The following is a 24,728-nucleotide window of genomic DNA, read 5'->3' on the forward strand; positions in this document are numbered from 1 at the left end:
CTGAGGACTCGTTTTCTCGTAGGACATGATGTGCTGCTGGAGGGAAGTGTATTGCTTGACCTGAAGTGAGGTAAAAGTGTGGGAGGGGGGTATCAGGGCTTTTTCTCAGAAGGGCCTCTTTTCCTCTAACTCTCTGTTTATGTGCCTGTCTGTTGCTTTAGATAATTTATTTCAGATAATTACCACTCTCAACAGCCTTGAATGCAGCCTTGTCAAGGGTTTTCCTGGTAGAAGAGTTTTTGCCTCTACATGTTATTTAGTTTTGTGCTTTATCAATTATACCCCAACCCAGCAAGCAGCCAAGCTCTCAGCATAAGTTCTTTTTTCCTGCAGGTGGGTTGTGGGAGGTTATGGACTTGGACAACTCCAACTGGACTTCCAAATTTTTGACTCTGGAATGGGCCGGTGTGAGCAGCTGTCCCCCCAGTACATCCCAAAATTCTGAAGGCATTGGAAAAAGATGCTCAGTGGGAAAATCTGCATCTGAAAATATGCTAATATATTAATATTCTAATGTACTGATTTTTTTTTCAATTAAATGATTCATGCTAAAAAGTATTTCTCATCAATTGGAAACAATATACACTTCCTTTCAAATCAGAAGAAATTAAAATGAATATAATTTGGTTTCCTTGTTTATCTCCTCAGTCAAGGAAGGGGAAGAAGGAGTGGAAGAAAGGAGGGAAAAAACCAACAGAAGTTAACTATTTTCTCTGCAGTGACTTTTTTTGAATCAAGAAATATTTTTAAAATGCAAATCATTTCACTGAATATCAGAAAACTACATGAAATATTCTCAGCAAAATGAAAGGCTGCCAGTTTGTTCAAAAGTTTTGACAGGCAAGATTTTCTATTATTTCTATTATATGTTCTCCTAATATTATTTTAGGAGATTTAACATATCTCAAATTAAGACCTTTATTAGAGATGATCCAGTTTTTCACTCACACCTGAATCATCACCTTACAAACTTCACCCTCCCTTGCAGCCTCTGGACGAAAAGCTTTTCCAATTCAAAAATAAGGTCTTTTAGTCTTAGTTGTCATGTAGTTCATGCTACCCTTGTATATTTCAGAGATCACTTTGCTAGAGACAAAATTACATGCTCTGGACTTCAACATTCATTCTGCCACAGCAGACATTTTGTTTCTTAGAAATGATGGTCTATTTCACTGCCCTGAATATCACACATCCTGATGCACACAGCAGAGGCACAAAGCAGAATAACCCAGAATTCCAGGAAACATCTCCTGAGAGGTGGGGCAGGGATCAGAAGGAGCTCATCAGGAATATTACACCATCCCAGCAACCTTGGTTAGCTCTTCAGGCTTTGTTAAGTTAAAAAATCTGATCTGTCTTTCCACCATTACACTGCTGTCAACTCAACAAGTTTATTCTTTTTGACCACGTATAGAGCTCTGCTGAAAGCTTTGACTTCTGACTTAACAGGAGCACTTTTGCATCTCAGGTTTAATTTGAAAAGGAAGGAGAATGTGCAGAGAGAGGAGGAAAGAAAGAGAGAGAAAAATAGAGAGAGAGAGAGAGAGAAAGGAGGGAGGGAAGGGAAGGGAAGGGAAGGGAAGGGAAGGGAAGGGAAGGGAAGGGAAGGGAAGGGAAGGGAAGGGAAGGGAAGGGAAGGGAAGGGAAGGGAAGGGAAGGGAAGGGAAGGGAAGGGAAGGGAAGGGAAGGGAAGGGAAGGGAAGGGAAGGGAAGGGAAGGGAAGGGAAGGGAAGGGAAGGGAAGGGAAGGGAAGGGAAGGGAAGGGAAGGGAAGGGAAGAAGAGCCACCTGCAAGGAGTCTACAATTCCAGCTGCGTGCATGTCCCAAAGCTCTGCTTATACCTTCTGAATAACTTTTCAGAAATGTTTTGCTTTCTCTGTTGCCAGGGGCTGGGACGAAGAATGGAATTCAGGACACTTGGAGATGGCCTCGTCTCTTGGTCCTGTAGGCCTCCTAAATGGCTGTAGAGGGAATGTCCTAACTTATTTCCACACATGCACACACGTACGTGCACCCACAAAACCAGGTCAAATGATTCTGAAGGCAGCCACAGGCTGTGGAGTGAGGGATTTTTTTTTTTTTTTCTGGTAGAGGAGAGAGACCTTCAGGAGAGGATTTTGAGCACTTAGAGCCAGTAAAATTCATGCTTTCTCATAGGCTTGTCTAAGGCCTACCTGGTCATTGCCTTGACATTTTGATTTACAAAATCACCAGGCTACCAGAGGTTAGAGATGGTCTTGGAAGAGCACAGACCTAGTGTGTGAAAGGATAATGTGTCTGATGGCTTCTTAGGCAAGGAAACTGATAAACTAAACATGGTCTTGGCATTAAAGAAAAAAAAATTAAGGCAGAACTTCTTCTACAGAATTCAAATTTCGGGATTAAAAAGGAGAACGAAAAATAACAGTAAGGACTGGAGATGAGAGGTAAGATACAGCAAGATCTCATGAAATAATTAACAGACAAGAAACAGAGACAAAACCAAACTAGTCAGAGATAGACCCATAATAATTACCAAATCAAGCATGTGGCCTTTAGAATGAGTAGGATCATTCATGTGTTACACAAGATTAAATGAATCTAAGAGTGCTATAAAACCATGCACTGCAGGTGAAAGAATTCAGAGCAAGACAAAATTCAAACTCATAAACAGATGCTCAGTGAAATTTACTGTGAGTTCAGAGAGAAGCTCTGCTAAATCATTAAATAAAGACTTGGAATTCCTCAGTGAACAATTTAAAGCAGTGCGGAAGGAGGAGATACAATAAACCTGAACAAAGTGGAAGAGAATACACAAAACTCAGCTTGGTTCTGGGGCTAGACAGAAGTACCGGTTTGAATCTGCCCGAAGTCCCTCAGTGTTTGCATGTATTTGCAGAATAATAGGAAAGGCAACTAACAAAGAGGGAGGGTAGGAGGGGGAAGGAACATTGTGGCTCAAAGGGAGAAAAGAAGCTAGATGAAGAAGGAAGAAGTGCATCTAAAGGGGGCAACAAGGAAAACAGCAAGGAAACTCATATTTGGAAGAAACAGGCAGCTGATGCAATAGCAGGCACAAGGGAAGACACCTCGTGTTGGCACATCACCTTCCCCTTGATCCACTCATGCTCCCTTTGCCTCCATCAACCCCCGAGGAGTCCCCAACATCAACCCTCCCACTGAACTTTGAAGTTAAGCAGTGTCCCAATGATTTGCATATGTGTGCTGTGTCAGAGCTGTTCCCAGCTCTGTGTCAGTGTGTCTGAAGGAATGTGGGCAGCGGGCTCTCCTGTTGCAGTTTTCAATCAGTTTGTGATCTTCTGACTCCCTGTGAGACCTGCCAGCCTCCGTGAGCACCTTCAGTGGTTCTCCACCAGTTTAAGTTTCAAAAAATGTGAATACTTCACCAGGGAAAGGAGAATGTGCTGCACAGCACAGCCCCTGTGCATAAAACTGGTTGCAACCAACTCTTCCCAATAAAATGAAAGCGCTTCAGGTCCTGATGATAGAGGAGGAGCAGCTCATCAGTGAAATGTTGTGGTTCTCCTGCCGCTGTCTAAACAAGGTCATGAAGACTGTTCCTTTACCTTATTAATGCTCCTTTCAGTGTGCTACATTAGCTTCAGCCACAGATTCCAGGATAAAGTTATTCAGGACACAGGACTCCTCTGTGCCTTGTGCATTAAGGCAGCAGCATGGAGTACATGGCTGGCATACACAGCTGCAGGAAGAATGCTGATCTAAATTGCTTGTGTTCACCCCAAGTTTACTTTAGTCCACACACCCAGAATTGTCTTCTCCTGCCAATGGTCAACTGAAAAAAACCACGAAAAACAAACAAAACAAAACAAACAAAAAACCCAACAACAACAACAAAATCACACAAAACAAAAAACATACCAAAAAACTGCAAAACCCACCAAAAAAACCCCCAAAACAAAACAAAACCCACCAAAAAAAAAACCCTAACGAAACAACAACAAACAAAAAACCCCTCAACCCTCCTAAAACCAAATAAAAGAAACAAATAAAACCCAAAACCCAACCAAACAAAAAACCCTACCAGAAAACAGACAAACAAACAAAACTCCAAAATAAACCAAGAAAAGGGCAAACTTGGACATTTTTAAAATCTCAATTTTGCTCTCATCAATATTTGCACAGAACATGGTTTCATGATGGGATAAATAAAAAGAGGTCTTCTACCAGCACAATTCATTGAAGATACAAAATTTATAGGACAGAGTGTAACCTGAATCTTAAATTTTTTTACCATGGTAAATTCATGACTGTTCATGTCTGCTGGTTGATGCTTATTTACTTTCATTTCTGAAGTGTAAAATAATTATTTTATGTCCACTAGCACAAAGGAAAATGCTGGAAGTTTACTTGTCTTACAAAATTAATTGCAAAATATCTGTGGGATTAAGCCCTTTGATTTAACTAAGCTGAAAACTACTGAATATGTTTTAATTTAGTCCCAAGCCATCATCACACTGTGTATTTCAGGAAATACTATTATCATTATCAAAGTGTTTGTGGTTTAGATCTATTAAGTTATGTGTGCTTATTAACAAATTCAGCAATGTAGTGCAGCATAGGCATCCTAAGCTTGACAGTCCTTTCTGAAGTTAAAGTAGTCAAATTACTCCCTGCAAACTCGTAATTTTGAATTTTATTCATCCTACAGGGCAAATAACTGGTTAAACCCTTAACTAGCAACACAAATACCGCATGTCTTAAATTTAGATTCCTACAATGGAAGGTAGAGATGTTCTCAGTGTCAATAGGCCATGACTTCCACAAAGCTGGTGCACAGTAGCTGAGAGAGTGACCACCCACAGTGGCACATTTTTACACTGAAGATGCAAGGAGACCTACACCAGTGACCTTTCCTGAAGACCAGGAGAATAAGGCTCAGTAATTCAGGGTTTAGCCATTCAGAGAAGGTTTTTGGTCCCAGTTAATAAAGGGTCTCACTAATCCAAAAGCTACAAACCTAACAAGATTCCTGATCCAGCAGTGACTATGGCTCAGGGAGGAGTTGTAATTTTGCTTCGTTTGATGAGGAATTTATGCTGCTTTGAGCACTGTTTGCAAAAGCCCTTGGATACCGAGGCTGTGCCTTTAGCACCACATACCCCTGAGCTCACAGGAGCCCTCTCGCAGTCCACAAATGCCAGGAGAGAACAATGCAGCAGAAATTTTCACCTGGCCATCGTGCTGGTTCTCCTCCTGTGGCTGAAAGGTGCCTGTGTGCTGCAGCCACGGTAGCTACAAGCAGGTGTTCACACTCATCCCTCCTTCAGGGGAGAGTTACTGCCAGAAATACAGTGTGTTATGCAAACAACTTAGTCACCCAAAGAGCTTTAAAAATGCATAATAAGTAGATAACAAAGTGCAATAAAATAGACTTTGCTGGAGCAACAAGGAAACGCACAGCCTTTCCATTCTGCCTTCAGCACAGGAGCAGTAGCTGCCTGGTGAACCAGGTCAGCTAGCCCTACAGAGTTTTGCATAAGAATTTCACACAAGTATGCCATCTAAACCATTTCCTAAGGACATCTTCTATTACTGATATCACTGAGCCAGAAAGCACAGTAAAGCAGGGGGGTTCTTTAGGAAAGGGGGCACTGGGGGAGAACAATTTAAAGCGAGGGAGGTTTTCTAATCTTTTGTGGGGGCAGAGCATTTGGTGAGGGTGCAGCTTGGAGGAATGCTGCAGTTAGGCTTTTGGAGCAGCTTTCAGGCCAGGCACCTTTTAATCTGTTGAAACCCAGTACTGGTTGCAAAAAAGATCCATCATATATATGTATGATCATAGAATCACAGGATGGTTTGGCTTGGAAGGGACCTTAGAGAACAACTCATTCCACCCCCCCCCCGATGGTGTCAGGGACCCTTTCCACTATCCCTCTGAGGTTGCTCCAAGCCTCATGCAAACTGGCCTTCAACACCCCCAGGGTTTGGGGCATCCACAGCTTCTTGGGTCACCCTGTGCCAGGGCCTCCCCACCTTCTGCGTGTATTTATGAACATGACAATCAAACCTAATCCTAGTATTTCTAGGAGGAAATTATCCTGTTTAACCTGTGAAACATACCTATGTTCCTTCAAGGCTTAATTCAAGATATTACCCACAGTTATTAAGCAATGAGATACTAGGATTATTTGAGTCATCAGGTACGATGCAGTCATGGTTATTTAGAACATACTTCTGGAAATTTACAGATATTACCCCCTCCTCTGTCTAGTGGCATAGAGATAATAGTAAGCAGTATGTTCTGAGAGAGAAAGAGTGTATCTGAGCAGGTACATGTATATTTCTGAATGTCTTCTGCTCACGCTCAGTCAAAAACAGGGTGAGAGTAGGGGATAACCTGCAATTTCAGAGCAACAATGTTCCCTCAAACCTTTACAGCATTTACATTCTTCAGTGGTACGTTAAAAAGTCTCACATTCTCAGCAATTTAATAAAATAACAAGTAGAAAGCCAGAGAGAAAAATGAGGCAAAAAAAAAAATCAGCTTCATCTTGATAAAATTTGAGCAGAACCAAAACCTCTCCAAGGCCATGATTACAGTTAAATGGGACAAAGTGAAAAAACAGTGGTGTCAACTAACCCCCAGACTTTGTGGGAATCACATGTGTAACCAGGAAGCAGCCGAGAGAGGAATCCTTGTCCTCAGAGAAGGTGCAGAGAGAGAGGGAGCAAGGGAGAGAGTTTGTGGCTGCTTGTGGGTGTATGTACAGGAGTCTGTGTTTGTGTGCTGGAGAACACAAATGAAAAATTAGAGTGACAGCTAAAAATGCCAAAGGCAATCCAAGGAGACAAACGGGGAATAAAGAGAATGGAAAAGGAGTAATGGAAAACTTTATCAGTGGTGATACGGGGAGAAATGTTAACAACTGAGATTTTTAAAATGGATGAAACAGAAGATGAACTAAAGGGCAGAAGCAGAGAAATAGAAAATAGATATTATTTGGCAGAATATTGCCACCCATTCTCATTGTATATTCATCTAATGACTACCTCTCTTTCTGAGACAAACCCAGCTAAAATGACTCTTTATTATGAAACAACTTTATTTCCTTCCTGATCCACAATATTGCTTGCTTCCTATCTTACCAATGCACATGCAGAGGAAAGTTTCTTAAATTGTTTTGCTGTTTCAAGTGAACACCTCATAACCAGAAACAGGTTGAAGAGAGGCAAGAGTCTTCCTTCAGAGAATATCATCTTATATAATCATAATGTGAGTAGATCTAAATTCAAATTGTGTGATCTGAATCACAGCTCTAAGCTGTGAAGACAAATATTTTCCTCCTGAGTACGAATCTTTTCCTCCTGAATGATGGACATGAGAAATTCTACTAGAATTCTTCAGACCACCCTTAGAATGCAATCTATAATTTTCCTCTTTTCAAGCTGTGGCTGGATACTGCCTTCCTAACCCTAACAATAAGGCACCAGCTGAAAACAAATCAACTAAAATACTTGAAATTAAGTAAGAAAGTACAAAACAAAAACATGCTTTGAGCAGAGGAACCACTTGGGGAAAAAAAATGAAGAAAGAAAGGAAAAAAATATTCCAGTCAAATCCTATAGTCTAGGAGGAAGAAAATTTGTTCTGTTTCCTGAGTTCAAGCACACTGTGTAAGTGTGCTTTCTCTCCAAGTGTCATTGGAGAGCAATTAGATTTTTGAGATTTCAGCACCAAAAATTGAAGGAACTTCTAAAAATGCGCACCTTTGTCTCCCCTCTCTCAATTTCCCCCACAACCAAATCCTTTACCCTCCATTAAATCCTGGATATAAAATACAGTCATAGGCAGCATGATGGCTGGTGTTGAAAGAAACATAGCTGAGTTCAATTCTCAGCAAGCCCAGATTTTTAATCAGTGATCTACTAAGCTTTTTTTAAGTTTCCAAAGTCAGTGAATGCTTTGCATACCTCAGCTCAGCTGTACTAACCTGGCCTAACTGAAGGAGACCAACTTGTGGGTACACAGAGGTGCTAACAAGAGTATTAGACTGTCTAGAATCTGACTTTTCACCACTTTTTTACAAGAAAACATAGATTTCACTGGTCTGGTTTTACTACTCCTTCATCCCAAGTGAAGGAGGCACTTTTATATCACTAACAGGTTCCCTGTTCACAAGTAGGTAGATATTTCTTTTAGCAAAATTGGTTATTGTTCTGGGCTTGGAGAAGCATGATGTAGCAGAAATCTCTCTGATCAGTATGGTAACATACGGAAATATTATTGCAATATCTGTTTGGCAAGTTGGGAAATATTATATTGACCTGGCAGAGCAGAATATAATATTTTGTTGCAGCAATGTTTTGCCTATAAGTTCAGCAGACATGATATTTGAATATGAAGCAGATTAACATAAAAATGACTGATGCACATATATCATAACCTAAACACTACCAAGTAACAGAGACATTAAACAGTATTTTGCATAATCTCCCTCCTAGTAAAAGTTCTTGCAAGTAGACAATAATAAGAGAAATAGAATCATAAAAATTACATATTTATCATTTACTCTTCACTGGAAATTCACTTTCTCAAAATGAATCCCTCGTACTCAACTTGGTGTTCTCATTTAAACAATGCACAGAATTTCCATTCATCTGTAATACTGAACATTATACACCCTAATGGACGGACACCCCAAAAATAATACAGGAGATTTTCATTGACTTCTGAATTCAAACCCATGAACTTCTGATGTTTATGGTATCAGTTAATGATGAGAAGGATTACATTGAAGAATTCAGTTTAGGGCAAATGTAGATGGAAATAGAGACAATCTCATGGTGAAAGGAGCCATGTGATAGATACAGTACAACAAACTTTCTGAACGGCCTGTCCTGATAGCTTCAGGAAAGGCTGTCTCTTCTAGAAAGGTGGTCTGAGATAATCTAGGAGGGTGTATAGAGATCTGAAGAGAGATCTGGTTTTTATGAAGGAGAGTCATTGAATATTGAAATGCCACTTACTTCTAAATAACGTCATGTGCAAAGAAATCATCTGGGCAGTAAGCTGGCCTTCAACCATGCTTCACTCTTGCTTGTTTAGTTTGTTATTCTCCTTCCAGTCATTCAAAGATGTAGGATGGCACTTAGGGATCTGACAGAGTATGTGAAAGGGTTAAAAGGACTGTTCGGGAGCAGCAGGGTGATGCATAAACACATCTATTGAAAGCAGATGAATCCCATTACCTCCCATCAGAGCAAGCTCTTGCTTCTGCTCTGTGGGCGAAAGTGCTCTAGTTTGTTAGGTGAAAATTTAGAAGGGAGAAGGATATAAGTACCCAGGATGAGTGTTCTACCTGATATGAGCAGTTAGGAGAAGGAATGACAGTGAAAGGACGTACTCAGCACTCTGTTGCTTGTTATGGAAATCTTGTTAGCAGATGAAAGTGACAGGTGAGGTTTAGCTCTGTGAAAAAACAGCCCAAACATGGTGTGATGACTGCCAAGGCAGGGGAATGGAGCAATCTCTGAACAGGCTTGGAATCCACAAATAAAACGGGTACTGTTTTGTTCTTAAAATCCAAAGACAAGCAGAAGCACAGAAATGATCAGCCCAGGAGAAAGGAAAAAGGAGGGGAAAAAAAAAAAGAAAAAAAAAAAAAGGAAAAAAAAAAGAAAAGAAAAGAAAAGAAAAAAAAAGATATGTACATTTAAGCCCTTGGCCTGTTATGTCAATGGGTACTCATAGGAAAAAAAAATAAATAAAAGAAAAAAAAAAAAGAGAAGGAGCATAACATGTCATCATGCACTGTTTACATCACTTACATTCATAGTAAATGACCTTTCCCACGAATAAAATGCCTTTGAGTCTGCCCATGACTAATTTCTAATGTTGTTGTGATTTTAACCTTGGCAGTGCAGGGAAAATGGTCACAGCAGACTCCAGTTCCAAGGGAGCGGGAACAGCTTTGCTTCACCACTGTGACACTCTCATTTTTAAAGCAGCCTGCAAATAATCTCGGCTACCAAGTTCATTTAGGAGAGTCCCAGCAATACATGGCATGTAGGAATAGTTCCACAGAAACAGCTAGTATTCACTGCTGTGAATATCTGCTGTTATTGTTGCGCAGGAGACCGAGATTCATCTGAAAAGATCCCTTACAGTGGTATAATCTTCACAAGTCAGAGTCATGTGTTTGTCTAACACATAGCGAGAAGAAAGCATGGTGTGCGAGACCAAAATTTAGTCCTTTGCTTTGGCTCCTCTCAATTCTTAATCCTTTTTTCAAACTTGAAAATTAATTTGCATAATTTTCTGCTCCAATGGCTTTCAAGGATTAGTTGTACTTCTGAAAGGGACAGGAACAGTTTTGACATAAATGGGAGGCAAGGAAGACAATGGGAGAGCCTGTAAGTTTCTGATCTCCTCCTATCACATAAGTACAAGGAGTATGTAGTGTAACACACTGAGATGGTCAAAATCCACTTCATCTCACTTCTTCTCACCCTGACCCTCTGCAAATCTTCACATTTCAAGTCAGTCATGTTCAGTCATTCATTTGTGTTTGTTGCCTCTGAGGTTCATTGGTCACTTCTTGCTTCTGCTCTGAGGGGAATTTGATTTTTTACACACATGATTTTTCTTGCATTGCCCTCAGTAACAGTGGAAGATCACCATTAATATATACAGAGAGAAATAACAGAGATTATCTCAGATGCTTCTTGGTGAAACCTCTATTTCCATTAAGCCCATGCACTTTTCTCCTCTCAAAATCCATCAGAAGTGCACAGCGGAGAAATGCACAACCCTCACACTCTCCCACACCCTGTCTGTTCCTCCCGTCATAAGATGTCTTTTCACAGATCACTTTGTCTGTTCTTCTCTGAACTCTGCAATTTTTTTCATGCATTTTTGGGAAGAAGCAGGAACAAACACATGCCACCAGCAGACAACCAGAAATGGTTTGGCAGCTGCCCTAACTTAGGGGAAACTATGTTGATATCTTCTCTTGATATCGCCTTAGGACCTGGCCTTATATTTTCAGGCTGGAGGTACCTAATCCAAAGCCTTCTAGGTAGGCATCAGGAGATAGTGCCCAGATGCTGGCTCCAAAATGACACATCAATCAGCAGAATCAAAATAACATGAATTTTCCATGGTTATGTGAGATACAGATAATTATGGTCAAATCTGTGTTTCTTCTCATGGTAATTATAATGATTAACATACTATTATGATTACTGTGCAACTGTGTGGATGTCGTATTACCAATGTTATTGATTTCCCCTGAGAAGACTGAAATGGATGACCTCTAATCATCAGAGAGGCCAAACAATCTTACTGCGCCATAGGAGGAAAAAAAATTGAAATTTGAACTGTTTCAAATATCCTCTCCTCTCCTCTCCTCTCCTCTCCTCTCCTCTCCTCTCCTCTCCTCTCCTCTCCTCTCCTCTCCTCTCCTCTCCTCTCCTCTCCTCTCCTCTCCTCTCCTCTCCTCTCCTCTCCTCTCCTCTCCTCTCCTCTCCTCTCCTCTCCTCTCCTCTCCTCTCCTCTCCTCTCCTCTCCTCTCCTCTCCTCTCCTCTCCTCTCCTCTCCTCTCCTCTCCTCTCCTCTCCTCTCCTCTCCTCTCCTCTCCTCTCCTCTCCTCTCCTCTCCTCTCCTCTCCTCCCCTCCCCTCCCCTCCCCTCCCCTCCCCTCCCCTCCCCTCCCCTCCCCTCCCCTCCCCTCCCCTCCCCTCCCCTCCCCTCCCCTCCCCTCCCCTCCCCTCCCCTCCCCTCCCCTCCCCTCCCCTCCCCTCCCCTATGAAAAATTCTCACCATTGTTCTTTCTTCCCACACAATGTTCTCAGTGAAAGGTATCTCTCACACAAGATATATTTTCCCTAGAAGTGCTGGTCTGCCCTCAACTTGCTGTGCTTCAGCAGGTGGCTTCCCATCTGCTGAGCTAAGGTAAATGTCTCTCAGTCCACACCAGGAGAAAGCTAGTTCAGCTTAGTACAGTCCCCTGTGAGACAAATCCTGCCAAAGTAATTGCCATCCTGACAGGGAAAATCCTGTTTTATCAGTTGTGACTTGTCTCTAACCCCTCACTGGTTGACAAAGTACTATGAAAACTGCCAAATAATCAGCCTGCAACTGAGTTGAGCTATGCTTACTCAGTGAGGAACTAGAAAACTAAAATATGTCATCATCTTTGAAGTATCCAAAATTCATGAGTGAGCCTACCCGAAGGCCTGAATAATTTTAAGCACATTTTTTCATTTTTCATTTGCCTTCTGGTGTGAAGGCCTGAAAAGGTCAAATTTTTGAATTTTACAATCATTAGGACTGGAAACAGACTTTCCTTTTTTTCTTTTCACTGAAAACAATGTCTTCAATAGAAAAATCACTGAATTTGAAATGCTAAACCTTGCTTCTTCATTGTCAGAATAACCAGCCCCAGAAATATCATTTGAAGACACGTCCTTGTCAACAGGCTTTGCAGGGAACCTTCCAGAAGGACTGGAAACTTCCTCTCTTTTCTACAGAATGTTAATGGCACAAAGAAACCCATTCTGCTTTCATGCCGAAGGAGCACAACACCATTGCAGGTGAGCCCTAATGGTTGGGTTGGATTTTATTTTTATCCTCCTGAATATATATAAAGGCTCTTTCAGAAGTGTGATAAGATGTTCATTTGATGTGAGCTTTGGCTTGTTTTCACTAGAACACCATGCACCCAGTACATCTTTCATATGTCATGTATTTGATCAAGCTCCACATCCCTGGGAGGAAGGATGCCTGTGATCAGCAGGGAGTTAGAAGCGGGCTTAAAATGGAGGCAAAGGTCTGCTTTGGTTAACAGTAGCAAGGAGGAAATCTATGGGTTTGAATATGGCAATCTGATGTTTTTCCAGGTGGGCTTTACTGAGAGGAGGCCTGGTGTGTTCACCAAAATTTATCAATTGCCAGAAGCTAACTTTATTCAGAGGAGGAGAGACATGCCAAAGGGAACACATGGCACAATAAACTCCTGGTGTGTGGAGTGAATTTTTGGACTGAATGCCAGAAAAATCTGCCTGAGGGCTTGCAAAGCATTTTGGTGGGACCCGCTCTTCATGTTGGCCTTTTCAGTTCTCCAGGCTATAGCTCTAATGATTTCCCATCCATTTTTTCCCCTAAAAATTCTCTTGATTTGTTCCATTCAAAAGACAAGATTTTTAAGTCGCTCTCTTAGGGTTTTTTGGCACTGTAAGAGCAGAGGTGCTAGATTAGACTGAAAATCCCCCTGGCTCAGTATTGTGTCCATAAGAGGAAACAGTACCAGTTGCCTAAGGCAGGGTGGAAGAGCAAGGAAAGCATATGAGACTTCTCACATACCAGCTTCCTAGGTCCTTCACAAAGCTTGCTTTGCGTCCCTCAGTAGCATTCCCAAGTTGGATTTCACTGCTTGCACAGATGAGGAGGGGCAGCTCATGAACCAGAGCAACCAACCTGCTTCTGTTTATGTTTCCTACTTGCTTCACCTTCAACAGGGAAGAAGGGGAAACTTCTCAACAGGAGTTAAGAGTTGCTTTTGCTTTATACAAACACATGATGTTTTCTGAATTCTTTTGAACTGTTTGTTTTCTGGTCATTCTCCATGGATTTTTCTCCCCTCAAGAATTTTCTTTGTCCCAGTCTTGGAGGTTGTAATTAACTCTGACAGCACTGAGAGATTATTGTTCCTCCAAACATTACTTCCAGGAAAAGATTTTTCCTTATAGGCAACATATTGCACAAGTCTAGGGAGAACTAGAGCAGAGAAAGTTGTTTAAAAACTTCTTTTAAGTTTGCAGTGCCAGTAAGCAGCCTTCCTGGTTATATTATTGCTTTAACTTCTGCTGCTTGCTGCAGAGCACTGTAGGCTGCAGAACCTCTTAGGCAGCAGCTTCCACAATACAACAAGTACTTTAGACTTTTTCACAGCTCTCAACACATGGTCTTCCAGTTTAATTTGGGTTGAGTAGCACCTCACTGCTTACACAATCATGCCAGAATACAAAGGTGGCAGAAGAAAGTCTTGGGGACACTCACAAGTTAACACCCACTTAGGTCTTTGCACTTCCATCGTTAATGCTTGGTAATGTCATTAAGAGGTGCAAGCACTCAAGGGCTCCTGGACCTAATGGCCAAACAGGTCCATTATGTGGTTGGCTCCCATCAAGGTGAGATGTACTCTGCAATGTCACCTGAGGTCACCCTTTTGTAGACTGCATGTAATTGTTGCATCCATATATTCATCCCAATTTCTCTGCTCTGGACACTGCCTGCTGTCTGAGCAAGGGGGTTTCAGGGGAGGTGAGACAGCACAAAGAGGCCACAAGCTCTGCTGGTACCAGCCCTACAGCTGAGACCAAACCCAGCAGGACCAGACCCTCAGCTGGCATAAACCACTGTAACAAATAACAGATGGGAATTTCCCCTGCTACTAGACCAGACTGGGGAATAGGAAGAAAATAATTTCTAGCTCACTCTAGTAAAATTGAATTTAAAAAAGGGGTCTGAAACCCTTTATGGTGTGCAAAGTGTAATGGTTGCACTCTGCTTCAGCTGAACACTGTTAGTATACACCAGTATATGCCCTTCACTGACAATGAAAAGAGAGTGCAGACAGTGGTTTACACAAGAGTCTACCAGGTGTAACCATTGAAAATGCATGACAGTGCCTCTGGTCCTAGAGGTATTGATGATCATCCAAAGGAACATCTGCTACTTCCCATCAGGGAGATGTGTGACCAGGCTCTCCACTAAAATGTACATTTGTTTCAAAAAAACCCCAATTTACCAACCAAGCCAAATCTTCAGATGGTGCTTGCTGGCAGACGCCTGCCAAAGTCAAAGGAATTGACTTATTCTTACAAACTACATTATCTGTTGAGGAGAAATAAAAAAGTGGGCAGAAGCATCCTTCCCCTACTCCAGCTCCATGCTGTGGTGTTTGCCACCTCTCAGACCATTCAGGGATGTTCAGGTGGCTTGAGTGCCATTTCACCTACTGCATCCCAAGATCTCCAGGCTGGCAGAAACGTGCTGACAACCTACAGCAGACTCTAAATGGTAGGGCTGTCCAGCAGGGCTGCACTCTCAGGAATGCGTTCTCTTAAACCAGAACCAAGACCCAAGCTCGTTAATGCTCTGAAGTGTAGCACTCCAGCAACTATAGGCATTCTGAGACATTTCTGCTGGGCAACCATGATCCTGTGAATATGTCAAGGAAAAGCAGAGACAGGTGAATTGCTAAATTTTCTGAGTCTGGAAAAAACCCTCCTCTTCACAGGCCCATACGCACACACAAAAAAAAAAAAACACCAAAAAAACCGAAAACAAACTGAACCAAAACAAAACAAAATAAACAAAAGAAACAGCCAAGGCTGGGGGGGGGGGGAACCACTATAAAAAAAACCACACCAGCACTAAGTCTGGCCTTGGATAAATTGTGAAATGTCTTCTTATTATAATTACCAAGATCCCTGAGGGTACATATAGTTGAATGAAGGGGTCTCTCTACTTGCATACTTAGTGGCTGTAGAGCTGTCTTCAGCTTCAGTCTGTGGTCCCGTAATCAGTGTCCAGAACATACACAAGACGCCCTTTAATTTGGTTATAAGTAGCCCTCAGGGAACCATAGAATTAAACAGTATCATAAGGTTCTAAACATGGTCTGTACAAGGGCTAATTCCATGCTCCCGCTCAATAGAGGATTTCTCAGCCTCATCAAAGTTTTATGCTAAAATTTTGGCTAATATTTTGAAAGCATGTTACTTCATTTGACCTAAATGACTTTTGCACATGTTCATTTCCATTTTACTCTATCAGCCTGTTTAACATAATAGCATGTTAACAGTACATTTGAAAGAAGAGTCAGTGGTTTGGAGTCAGTCCAAAGCAGTCAGAGCAGCAGGAGAGAGCAAAAAGAGTTCTGAAGAAGGAAATGCAGACTTGAGTCCCCATTATTTCTTTGCAAAATGTAAATATTCTTGTGCACGAGGGATGTTTTGACAGAAGAACATAATGTTATTTGTACCAGATTACCAGATTATTTCCTGAAAGATGGTCCCACAGAAGACCAGACTGCTGCAAATGGCGCTTCACAAATGGAAAGTGTTGATAAAGCAAATACTTGAAATTATTGTCTTTTACATGTGTGTAAATAGTGCATTTTTATATAGTATTGTTCTATACCATTCCAATATTTCCATTCAACAGCATGTGTGTGGATATGCAATAGAAACAATTAGTGGAACCTGAGGCCATTAGACTTTTGTCATTAAATCTTGTTGTTTATGACTTTGCCAAATCCAATCCAGTTATCACAGAATATTCTTCAGTGATTATCTGCCTAAATTTGATTTATTTGATTTTTATTCTTTATTGAATGTGAAATAGCTCAGTCACTTCCAAAAGTAAGATTGTTAATCTTTTAAAAGTGATTAGATTGAGAGTGTTGATACGAAAGAAGTAGAATGTGTGGGTTTATGACCAAAAAAACTCAAAAAATGTTTCACCAGTTAAAATAGGATATGCATTTACTTATGAGGGGTTATTGGTTCATAAACTTAAAATGACAACATCCATCAGACAACCCAAACAACAGAACAACTGAAGTGAATTTGGGACATCTGTATACATTTGAGGCTTGTAGGTGTCGACTAGCATTGGATCATAAAGCAAAACAAAAGATGGAGAGTGTGCCTGGATGGGGCTTGCCAACAATGCCTGTTGTGGAAAACCTTATTTCCTATAAAATGCCAAGCTGAGAAAAGTTTTCCTGGAAAGACTTTCTTTACACACCAGCTAGGAAACAATGCTGATGATGAGGAAAACCTGATACTTTTATCTAGGTTTGCCACAATTTGCTCCCTGTTCTCAGCAACTCATGAAAATCCCAAATAACACCAAAAATTGTGGCTCAACCAAGAGCACATTTCTGCTGAAGGATGATACACACAGGTCTTTTATAGTGTGTGCTGGCAGACAAGAAACCCAACTCTGTCCTGGGGTGCATCCAAAGCAGGGTGACCTGCAGGGGACAGGGGGATTCTGTCCCTTTGCCCCCTCAGCTGAGACCCCACCTGCAGAGCTGCCCCAGCCCCTGGGACCCAGCACAGCAAGGAGCTGGAGCTGCTGGAGCCAGGCCAGAGGAGGCTCCAGGATGAGCAGAGGGATGGAGTAGCTCTGCTGGGAGGAAAGGCTGGAAGAGATGGGATTGTTTAACCTGGACAGGAGAAGCTTTGTGGTGAAGTCACTGTGGCCTTGCAGTGCCTTAAGGAGCTGCAGGAAAGATGGAGAGAGACAGTTGACAAGGGCCAGAGGGCAGGGATGGATGGGGTATTGGGGAGGAATTGTTGGCTGTGAAGGTGGTTAGGCCCTGGCACAGGATGCCCAGAGAAGCTGTGGCTGCTTCTGGATTCCTGATAGTGCCCAAGGCCAGGCTGGACAGGGCTCGGAGCAGTCTGGGGCAGTGGAAAGTGTCCCTGCCTGTGGCAGGGGTGGAACAAGATGTGCTTTACGGTCCCATCCAAGCCAAGCTCTTCTGTGATTCTGTGATTCTATGACAGCTCAAAAGCAGCAGCCCAGTGCAGCATCACTGCAGCAAACGATGGCAACAGACCTCTGAATGCAGGCAGAAACCTCTGTGTGTACCCAAGGGCACAACTGGGCTCATAAATTTTCTTCTGAACCAACCTAGGATGAAGTTGGCAAGGCACCATGGAGATCATAAAGTCCAGCCCAGGGCTTACTGCTAAATCAGAGGATTTCACAAGAACAGCTGCTCCAGGCTGCTCTGTGGATCACACAACAAATCCATGTCAGAAAACCTAAACCACCAGAATTTACTTGCTGGCATAGCGAGAGGCAAGGGCTGAAAATGGAAATTGCCACTATTTTCGGTACAAATACAAGCAGGGAATTTATCAAGCATGAGCCTCTCTCTAGACACAGGAAGCAGTCCAAACTGTACATCATGGAAGAAAGAAAATCTTTTTCTGTCAAGGTCTTCTTTAAGGGTGAAAGATAATTACTAGGCACAAATACAAACTAGTAAAACAACACAACATATATCAAAGCTAGAGAGACAGAAGCAGAACTTTTTTGAAGCAGATTTTTTTCTGTTTGCAAGAACATCAGCATGATCATATCAGTAAAATACCATGGGAGGTGTTTTGTGGGTAGAAAATAGCTGTCCTGTAATTCTCACCTAATGATGCAGTTACAAACATCCTTACCACATTAAAAGAACCATTGTTCTTTTATCAGATTTTTATTCTCAGCTTTAGTTCAGGTCTTAGAACAGGCTTGGTAGATAACACCTGTGTGAATAAGAACCACTGGTAAATCCTTGAAGCCTTGCAGAAAACCCTGTATGCAAGGTCCCTCAGCCTAAATGCTCTGCTTATCAGCTTTCTAATCCATTTCTTTGTGCAGGATTCAGAATGGTTCATGGGAACATTGCAGATGGTCCCTCCCAGGGGAACAACTAATTGCAAAAGAGGAATTATTTTCCTGTCAGCTTTATTACTTGAAATAATATGGGCAAACACACCAACCATCTTCCTTTGGTTGCTAAGAGATCTTAAATTCCACGCAGTGAAATGGCACAGTGAGGTGTGTGGCTCTGTGGTGTGTTGTTAGTGGTCCCATGTGTGGTCATGTTATACTGACTAAGCTCTAGAGCTGCTCAGATATTTTCTTTTGACACAAGAATTTTTCCCCAGGAAATTCCAAATCGTTGGCATGGAACCTGCCCAGAGATTGCACTGACATCAGCATGAGATATTTAAGAAATGCTCCTTTTAACTTCTAAACAAACCTTTTTGAAGGTAACTCAGATCTCCATGCCACCTCTTTGTCTCCCTCTTTTACCCTGCAGCTTCTCCATCCATAAGTTAGCTGTGTAACATGGTCTGCTTGGAAATGCCTTCTCCCAGCCACCAAAACCCAAGCTCTTGGACACTCCAGTTTCCATTTTGTGGGGGATTTTGTATGTCTGTGTGTTGCTCTGCCCACTCCAACTACCTACTGTAGCTTACTGTAGGTGAAATAGTAGAGATGTGGGGAGAAATGGGGAGCTGCTCCCACTCTCCTGACTTAGGGATTTTTTTTCTGAGGCATTGTTGGAAATCAGAAGCAGCCGAGGCAGGAAAAAATATGTGTCAGATAGGCCTGTGTCAAGATTAAAATATTCCAAGACTGTATTATTTTTGAAAATATATTCTCCTTGACAAATATACACATAACTGCACTTAAACTATTGGAAAGAAGGAAAAAAAAAAAAAAAACTTTAGAGACAACTGTCACGACTAGGTAAGCACAAAGGAGTTGTGCTGGCCTTCGGCACAGAGTGAAGGGGCTAAAAGTGAAATACAGGATGAACCCTGCAGGAGATCTGCAGGCGCACCTCTGCCTGGCAGAATCAAAAGTTTTTAACCATATTTTGTAGATGTAGTAGATTCCCTTGCTACAAGGGCCACCAAAAACTACTGGAGCATGAGCATGACAAGGCTGTACTTACTCTAGGGCCACATTTTAAGTTGCCACATTCAGTGGTCTGTGGCAATATGTCCTGCAATAGCACACAAGAGTGTGGAGAAATTGGGAAACAGCTTGCAGCCCACTTCTCCTAAAGTATCATTTAAGTGGTAGAGACTCTTCATTTCCATAAAATACAGGAGAGCTGTTTAATTTTTGCATCACTCATTAATTCAGAGCAAAATCCCAAAATTGAAAAGACAGCAGAAGAGGCATGTTGCTTTTTAGAAGCCTTCCTTTACCTACAGTTCTTACCATTCCATCAGGAAGCCTAATAGGGTAGATAAAACCATCACTTCATAACTTGATTGGGACGTGTTTTGTGAAACATGGTAAATAGTTCCAACTTTCCCTAGGATTTCAACACATTCATTGTTTAAAAAGCAACACAAAAATAAATCCTCTGCTCCCTTACACCCGTTCAGCAGAACTAAGGTCACAGGTTGCAAGGACTGAATTGAGCCCAGAATTTTCCCAAAAGGCTGTCCAAATAAACTGGTGGATTGTTGCATGCTATACAAATGACAAATGATCCTTGAACAGGCAGGCACATGTACTGGGGCTCGGGCTGGGGAATCTTGGAGGCACAATTTGGCTTGCACATGCTCCTGAGTGTTGCAGGCCTATTGCCTTAAACACATCTGCACATCCTAAAAACACAGCTCTTGGCTTTCCAGCCCTGTCTCCTGTAACCTTGCCCAGTCTGGATGATTTAATTAGTCAATTGTCATGGATAAATACAAAACTATGGTTTGGATCCGCCACTCAAGCTGCTGTTGTATATTTGCCACTGTTTCTCCATATTACAACAAAGCCTCTGTAGTGTTTGGAGTGTCCTCCATGTGTGTGCCATACGAAAGCCATAATGAAGTTACTATTCTAACTCAGAAGAAAACTGAGATGACATCTGAGAAGATGTGTCCAGTGTTTTCAGTGAAACCTTTTTGCAGTCATCACTAGGGATCTCCCCCAGGTTTTTCCAGTGGAAGGAATTTTTTGGTATGTGCTGTCTCCAGGTTTCATTTCATATCCAACCTGAAGATGTGGAAATAACTCCTCTAACAGAGAAGGGCACTGTACAGTTTGCTTTAATTCACTTTTAAAAATATTTTTTAAAAAATCAAAGCATCCAGATGGTGGAATTCCAGTAGGCAGAATTTGACCATTACTCAGGGAGCACAACAGGAATGTGCACACACATTCACTTTTCCTACACATGGGTGAGAGATCCTGACCCCACAGCCACAAAGTCACTGAAATCTCACACCTCACTCTCAGCATATTATTAGGACTATCAGGAGTAAAAATTATCATTACTTGAGGAACACAACTGAAACTTAACTGTAGTAGACCAAAATTCTTGTGTGCTGGTTCCTGATTCCCCTCGTTTGCTCTTATAGCAGTTTTCTTCTTTGCAGTGATTGCAGTCTCACTAATTAAATCTAATATCTATTTTTTAATAAGCAAATACTTGTATTTTTCTGTCCTCTACATTTTATCAGCCGATCTTAGGAGAAATATATTAAACAAGGCATCTGAAATTTCATACATAGTTCTAAAAAATTTAAAAAAACCCAAAAATAGTCTTTACCAAAGAATTTTTAGTGAGAATTGAGTAATCCAGATCCCACTGTGTAGCGCTGATAGTAAGATAAAGGAAGAGAGATCTTCAACAGCATTTTTAATATCAAGAAGAGAAAATTTTACAAGTCACAAGATGTTCTAGGGTATCTTTGATTTTTACTTGAATTGCAATCCAGGAATTAAGAAAGTTTTTGAAAAGTGCCCTTGATCTTAACCCTGGGCATATATATAAATAGACTGACATGGACAGGAACAGCATAACCAGAAGATTACACTATTTCATGGAGCTGCTAAGCCCTTTACTTGTCAAAAACTTTCAAACTTTAAACTAACACCTTGAAAAATTAATATCTTTTCAGTTCCTTATGAAATGATATATTTTTTTCTCTAACAGAGCATTTTTTTTTTCTCTCCCAAAGAGAACATTTGTCCCGTACATCACACCTACCAAGCCCCCTTCATCCTTCACAGAGCAGCTGTGGATGCCCCATCTCTGGAGTTGTCCGAGGCCAGGCTGGATGGGACTTGGAGCAACTTGGAATAGCAGAAGGTGTCCCCATGGCAGGCGATGGGACTGGTTGGGCTTTAAGGTCCCTTCCAACTTAACTCGGCCTATGATTCTGTGACATAGGGTCTATATGGGTATTTGTGACTCAGTCTATACTATGACTTAAGGATTGTAGAAAGTCCAGCTGAGGTTCAGTATCTCCTTATTTACCTGCTTATTAATGATAAATGCAAAATTCTGTCTCTGCTTGGGCAACAGTTTAAAAAAAGTCCAGTCTGATGAAGCTCTGCTGATGGTGAAACCATTGTTCCTGAACCGAACCAGAGAGGAGGAAAATACTAGGATCCAATAGGATGAAATATTCTTTCTTGGTTCCTGATTTCTCTAAATTTAAAGCTATCTATTTTCTTTATCACATTTATGGTGAACCAGCCCCAAGACTGCATTACTCCAAACTGGGCTTTTGCATGAAATCAGTAAGAAAATGCAGTTGCTGAATTTATCTATGAGGTTTGATCTGCAGACACTTGGTCACGCATGAAAAGCATCCAAAAGGAAACTGGCAGAGCCTAATGACATCATCTAACCAACTAATCCAGCTTGAAAATATTATTAATGTTTCATGCTTTCAATTTTTTCCCATAAATCCATGGTTTAAATATTCAATTTAAAATTAACTTGCAATGAAAACCCAGGGCAAAATTGTGGCCTGGTTGATTTCTTGAACAAATGCTCAGAATCAGGTTGTAGGAAGTGAATGGGAACATTCCATGAACATCATTGAATTAAAACTGACTTCTGGATTTCAATGAATACTCACAGGCCTTTTTTTCTATTTTCTCTGGTATGCACATACCACTCATTCTTGGCTCAGAACTGCAGAGCTGAAAACATTAGACATGGTGACTACTAAACATGGCTCATCTTTGAATCCCTCCAAATTACAGGATCAGGATCAGGATCAGGACATGAATAACAAAAATTACTGTAATTACAGAAATGTTGAACTGCACCTATTTAAATGTTTACACCTTTCAAAAAGATCTGCTGAGAAATCCCCTGCATGCACGTATAGAAACAAACTGCCTACCTTAGAATTTGGCTTAAGTACATTTTAAGAACATCAAACCCCATCATTCTCAAACCAAAACACACATTCAGTGGGGTCCAGTCTAACTAGTTGTTTTCTGCACTAGTTGAAAAAACAGTTCCAGAAAGTTTTTGATGTCAATGCCATGTATACTGCTCCTCTGCATGAAAATGGTGATTACTCTTCTCCAAGAACACTCCATGTAATGCTTAATTCTGTCAGCTATAACAAAATATTTCAATCTGCAGGGGACATGGCTGTTCAAGGTAAGTTCTGAAGCAGCATTGCTTTGCCATACACATGCACACACAAAGTTCTGGAGCCTTCTTCTGATTAAACAGATTTTAGAATAATTTTCTCCCTCTCCCAGTAGCCAAGGAAGAAGTTTGTGTTCACTTGTCAACTAGTTTTCCTTGGTTCTGTAAATGGGTTTCCACACAAAGTTGGAGCACGGGTAGAAATCTAGAAATGGAGAGATTTCTGGTTATATCATTATTCTGTCCAGAACAGTGATGTTTTACCGTGAAGTTTTAATAATCAAAGTTTAAAAAGCAAAACAAAACACCAGGTCAGCATATCAAAGGCATGTAATGAAAAAACCCTTACAGTTTTTTGTTTGAAGAGCTAGAAGGTCTCAGTGTGATTGGTTTGACGAACATCAGGTTTCATTGTATACTGGAAAATCTCACCTATTGTTTTCATTCTGATAGTTAAATACAGAAAAAGCAGCTTGATAATTGGAGAATGCAATATAGTCTGTCTTTACTAAGGTTTGATTATAATGAATTTCAGGGATTATTTCAAGACTATGTCAAAGCATTGGATACTTTCCAAAGAGAAGGTTTTTCTCAGTCACTTCTCAATAATTTCAAGAAATTCCAAAATTACTGTTCAGTAAGTTGCTGTACAATTGAAATATAAACCAAATCTTCATTTGATATGCACAGAGGTGTGAAGAAAATGGGAGACAAGACAAGATGCTGCTGCCCCACCACAAGGACAAAACCTTCTCTTGGTCAGAATCGTCCACTAAAGAGGGGAGCACCTGCCCACAGAAATCAAAATATCAGTGCCCTTTTTCTGATAAGATTATGTGCTCCCCAGAGAAGCCCTGATATCAGGGTGGGTTGGTTCCCTAATATTTGTTTTGCAGCCTTCATGAGCTTTAGGAGTTCTGCAATTCCTGAATTATTGGAGCCTACTGACTTTTACAAATGTTCTGTAAGATCATCCATTTTGGAGACAAGGATAGAGAGTCATTAACTATCCAGTTCCATTACCCTAAAACTGGGTCAAGAAAACTAAAACTATTCCTGTCAAAGGTTCATTAAATCCATTTATAAGACCTAACAGTGATGGAGACCCTCCAACAGTTATAATCAATTCGTAACTGTCTTCAGCAGAAATGAAGGGATGCTTTGTAAGACTCTTCAGGCATCCAAGGAAAGTACTAAAAAGAATTAAAATTGGCGCATCAGAGTTGCAAACATACTGTCTGAGTTTAACTCACTCTAACTTCATAACTTGGGTATCTGTGTCTTCTGTGCTGTCCATTAAAGTACACTGGGGCTGATTGAAAATGGAAGGGGTTTTCAACAATAGTGCTTAAAATTGTATTTGCTTCAAAGACCTCTAAAATGATTACTTTAGAATAAGCAAGCAAAGAAATTATTGTACTTCTCTCTGCATTTTATCATTGAAAAAACACCAGAAAACTTCCAAATAGGTTTTGAAAACCTACAAGATAATTGTATTATGCAGGAAAATCCTAGGACTTTGGCAAATTGAAATTGTAAGTAATTTCTTAATTTTGATGAAAGGAGAAAATTGAGGGATGCAAACTTTTTCAATAAAAAATTGTCAATATTTTTTCCAAGTCATTTAAATCACATTTACTAACAGAAAAAAAAAAGGATACAACAATAGCTCTTTTCATGAAGAACAGCCACCGTCTGGTTTGTATATTGAAAGGGGATGACTCAAATGAAGAAGCAACTGGTCACAGCAACAGTTCAGCAGGTTTTATGCAAA

General features: G+C 41.0%; 1 long non-coding RNA gene across 2 annotated transcripts in view; it reads right to left on the reverse strand.

The window, feature by feature from the left end:
* Nucleotides 1-24,728, reverse strand: part of LOC136288953 (uncharacterized) — a 56,342-nt gene that overhangs the window by 15,965 nt on the left and 15,649 nt on the right. The gene's annotated exons all lie outside the window — the stretch shown is intronic.

This window comes from Chamaea fasciata, unplaced genomic scaffold, assembly GCF_029207755.1.
Source record: "Chamaea fasciata isolate MVZ Bird 193981 ecotype frontalis unplaced genomic scaffold, bChaFas1.0.hap1 SCAF_4, whole genome shotgun sequence".
In the NCBI taxonomy this organism is placed as follows: Eukaryota; Metazoa; Chordata; class Aves; order Passeriformes; family Sylviidae; genus Chamaea; species Chamaea fasciata.